General features: G+C 34.0%; 1 pseudogene; it reads right to left on the minus strand.

Moving 5' to 3' along the window:
- Nucleotides 1-1,416: 1,416 nt before the first annotated feature.
- Nucleotides 1,417-2,058, minus strand: LOC137764591 (small ribosomal subunit protein eS4, X isoform-like; annotated as a pseudogene).
- Between the last annotated feature and the right edge of the window lie 2,925 nt (nucleotides 2,059-4,983).

Genomic DNA, 4,983 nt, shown 5'->3' on the forward strand with positions numbered 1-4,983 from the left:
GATAAAAATATTACCCTTTCTTCATTGAATTGCCTTCGCACCTTTGTCAAAAATGATTTGAATATCTTTGTTGGGTTTTAAGTGTCTACTGTTTTACCAATACCACTTTATTATTTTTATAATATGTCTTTAAAGTGAATGGTGTAACTTCTCCAACTTTGTTCTTCTTTTTCAATGCTGTGTTTGTTATTCCAAGTCATTTGCTCTTCCATATAATCTTCAGAATCAGTGTGTTGATATCTACAAAATAGCTTGCAGGGATTTTGATTGAAATTGCAATTATTTTATAGATCAGAGTGGGAAAAATTGACATCTTAATAATTGAGCCTTCCAATTCATGAACATGGAATATTTCTCTATTTATAGACAATCCTTTATTATTGCTCTCATCAGTGTTTTGTAGTTTCCTGAAAATATATCACACCCAAGTTTTGACAGATTTATTCTTAAGTATTTCATTTTTGGCATTATTGTGAATGGTATTTTTTAAATTTTAAATTTCTTTTGTTCAATGCTTGTATACAGGAAAGCAATGGACTTTTGTATAGTGTCCTTTATCCTGAAACTTTGCTATACTCACTTATTAACTCAATGAGTATCTTTGTAGATTCTTTGAGATTTTCTACATATACAATTTTGTTCTTGATGAATAAAGGCAGTTTTATTTCTTCCTTTCAAATCAGTATACATTTTTAGCCCGGGGCTTCCAGTATGATACATGAATACACATACAACTGATGATGACAACGTGATAAAGGTAATGATCTATCCCTAAAGGTGAGAACTTAAAAGTTATTATCAGTGGCAACATTGTGGATTGCTTCACAAACATATCATTAGTGCCCTTAAGGGAACATGGTAGTGTCCTAAGGCTATTCAACACCATAGGATAAATGATATATGTGTATCAGAGCATGAACGTTGTCCAAAGTCACGTAGAAATAGCAAAAACAACAACAACAAAAAATGGATACTCCATAGAGCTGAATACAAAAATCTATATAGTTTTTTAAAATAGAACACAAGACCTAGGTATTTTGCACTTACAAGAATCTGCTTATATTCTTTCTCCAAGACCTCCTGAGAATGTTCCTTTGTGTAGCTCAGAATGTTTGTATTTGAACAAGATTATCTTATGAAGTTTAAGGCTTTGAAAGCTCAATGAAATTTAGAATCAATTTGCCATCAGAAAAAAATTAAATTTACTATATAGACAGCAGGCGGTGGCCAATAAGTCGTTGAATATACTCATTTCTTCTCTCTCTCTCTCTCTCTGTCATTGGCAACTGGGTCACTGAGACTGATAAAAGAGTCACTTTGAACAACATCCACCCATGTTACTCTAATTGGACATACTTTAAAAAATATATCATGCTGTATTGTCGTTAATTAAGTACAAAGACTCTACCAATCATGTTACCTCAAGCTCTGCTTGGCCATCAGTCTCTTGTCTCTCTCTTTGGCAATGGTGAGGTGAATACATTTTCCTTGGGGAAGAGAAATCCATGGTTTGTTGCCTTTGCCAATAACAAAAATGTTGGAGAGCTGGGTGGCAAAGCTGCTGCCATTGGCATCTTTGACATGAACCACATCAAAAGAACCAGGATGTCACACCAATTCTTCCCAAGTTAGCACCTCCAGTCACTTTACACAGTGTCAAACTTGATAAAATCAGTAATCTTGCCAGTCTCCAAATCAATCTGAATGATGTCATTCATCTTGCCGAGGGGATCAGGGTAGCAGATGGTGTGAACATCATGAGTCACCAGATGTGCGATTCCACCTGTGCCCATAAAGTTCTTTCTCACGTTGTACAACTTGTACTTGGCCTCTCCTCAGGTGCAATATGATGAACAGCAAAGTAAACCTTGGTGTCATAGATCAGACCAAAATTCTCTCCAGTCTTGTCAATATTGATGACGTCCATAAATCCAGCAACTGTACGTTGTATCAGTTCAGACCTTGTCATCAATCTTAATGGACTGCTGTATGCTTCTTTAGTTCATCTCCTGTCAATGTATACTTAGTATGTTCCTTAGGAAACTGATAAGGAGACATTCTCTGTTTGTGGGAACCAGTAAATGGATGAGGAGCAAACACACTGGTCAGTTAACAGCTTCTAGTCTACTGGAGCTGATACATGCTTCAGACGCTTGGGACTGCAAGCCACAGCTGCACTAGGCACAAAAAGAGCTGTACTTGTTTGTTTTTCAATAAAAGGACAGCTTTAGCTCTCTTTATTTGCTGGGTGATCAAATTGACTTAAAAATCTTAACTGTTTAAGTCCAGTTTTGAGACTAAAGCTGTAATAAAAAATACCTTGGTAATATATACTACTTTTAAAAATTGAACTCAACCGAAAGTCTAGTCAAATTATTCAAAAAAAAAAAAAGGAACTTATTGGAAAGATATGGAGAAGACTCACAGAATCAAAGGAATAACTAAAAATCCATTGGGTCTCAGGGAGGAAAAGAACTTGGATCTCACCCAAGATCTAGGTAGCAGAAATTAATGCATCATTTCTTAAGGTCTTCAATTCTGAGAAGAATCAATTTCATCCATTTTTTCCCTTCATTCCTGAGTTGTTTAGGTAAAGATTCAAACTGTCAGTGAAGAGAGGACAATCGACCCTCCGTATTTATGTGTTCCTCAAATTCAACCAACTACGAATCAAAAGTATTCGGAAAAAAAATTTCAAAAAAGTTCCAAAAGCAAACTTGAATTTGCTGTGTACCAGCAATTATTTACATAGAATTTACATTGTATTAAGTATTATAAGTAATCTAGAAATGATTTAAAGGGTACGTACAGGAGGACGTGCGTAGGTTATATGCAAATACTGTGCCGTTTTATATAAGGGGCTTAAGCATCTGTGGGTATTGGTATCTGACAATTCCCTGCACCAAATTATGACTAATTAGATTTTATGAGTGTGAAAAAATAGATACTTTAATAAAAGGAGTGAAATCATGGGGCTTCTCTGTTATAGCAGTCAGCTTTCTTTTAATTAATATAAATGGACACAACGTAGGGTTGTTATGGGACTTACATGAAATAATGCATGCAAAAAGCTTAAAAGAGTTCTCAAAACATACAAAGACCTGCATAAATATTAATTGCTATTACTAAGTAATCTCTGTTTAGCTGAACAGGAAGGAAGCAAATCATATTTAATTATTTCCCAAAAGATTATTAGAATTCATTTGTCTGAATAAATTTTTATCTGACTGAATTTTTTTAAACTTTGCATTTTATTTAAGGTCAGTGCTTAAATTTACAGGTATCTGCTACAAGTTAAAATGTTGAAGTATCAAAGAGAACAGAGTATTATTTTGTTTTGCAAATATATCCAAGCATTATATTTCAGCTTTAGAAATTGGTGTTCCAAAGGCTCTTTTAGGCCTATCTTATTTTTTTTTCTATATATTTATCTAACTAAATTATCCAGGTAGAGATTGGTAATGTAGCTATTAAGGGAAATGTGTGTGAAAATTAAAAATAAGTCGTTGGCCTTTTGCCCTTTAAACTCATACAATAAGTACTGAATTTTAAAAAAAGATGAAACAAAAATGAACTAAATGTATCTCAAATCAGCAACTTCAATATTTTCATGAACAGCTTGCTAAGAAAAACTACAAGCCAAAATTTTCTGTCAAGCAGTCATAGCTAATTCCGGGTTATTTGCCTACAATCTGTGGAAATATTTAATTGCCTTTATTCTTCATCATCTAATTTCAGAGCATTGGAGAGAAAGGTGCCTGGTCAGAGTGTTGGCTTGGGTTGAATGATCCATTTTCATACCCATACAAGAAAGTAGACTCCAAAGTGGCAAGCACTATTCCAAGGTGAACAGATCTAAATTCCTAATCAAATTTCCATGTCTGAGAAATATAAGTTTAATTTCTTTAAAAGCAAGCTTGACCTTGATGTAATTCTGCTTAAGGTGTAGGATTTGGAGTAAAAATATAATCTCAATCTTGTCTCACTTGTATGAATTTGGTAGTTTGATGATCTCAAAAACCTTGTAAGTGGTCCCTAAGCGTGAACTTTAAGTATTTAATTAGAGCAATGTGTGGCCATAATCCTAACCTGGAAACTGTTAATACAAAAGTATATATACTATCTAACCAAAATTATGATATTTACAATTTTCTATGCTTACAAGATTCCTTGTACTAGCAGAATTAGGGTGCCTCTCACAGGGCATTCTACTTGAATCTGCAAATGTCTTGAGAACAGGTTTGTGTTTTGTTCATTAATCTATTACCAGCAAGCATCCAAAACTTGGAACTAAATGTTTATCCAACTCATTATTTATTTGTAATGAGATAAAGACAATAACCTTTTTCATAGCAATTCCCTTGAATGCAGAGGTTGAAAGTGAAGCTCTTTATGAAAAATATATTTATTCTTTGTTAGAAAGAAGTCAATATACCTGACTAAGGTAGACCTGGAAATGAAGAATCTTGCTTGTCAACACTGTTTATTTCTCCATATTGCCTTTCTGCCTAAAATTAAAAGGACTATTTAAAAAATACTGAACTGTTTCTATTTATTTGTAGTAAGTTATTGATGCTATAAATCTAGTGACTTTGATACAAGCAAGAGTTCCCAAATCCTAACATGTACTTAATCTAGATAAAAAAACACAAAAACTTTTTTACATCTTTTAGTAAATTCATAGTCTTTTTACACAGGGCAGAATTATAGCCTTAATGTACTTTATGAGGTGAGGTTCACCTAGAACATGATTTTAAAATCTCTAAGGATACTGTGTTCTCTGCAAGGTCACAGTGACATGGACAAAGCAGCCTGAATGACTAATGGAGACTAATGACTAATCTATTGTGCCTCTGTACAGGTTCCTTAATGCAGACTGCTGGATTTGACACTGGAACTAAAAACAAAACCAGTTGCTGATTAGATACAACTAAAATGTTTGCTCTGTGTCAGGCACAAACCATCACCCCCGATCCTCCACCT

This window comes from Eschrichtius robustus, chromosome 5 (assembly GCF_028021215.1).
Source record: "Eschrichtius robustus isolate mEscRob2 chromosome 5, mEscRob2.pri, whole genome shotgun sequence".
Taxonomy (NCBI): domain Eukaryota; kingdom Metazoa; phylum Chordata; class Mammalia; order Artiodactyla; family Eschrichtiidae; genus Eschrichtius; species Eschrichtius robustus.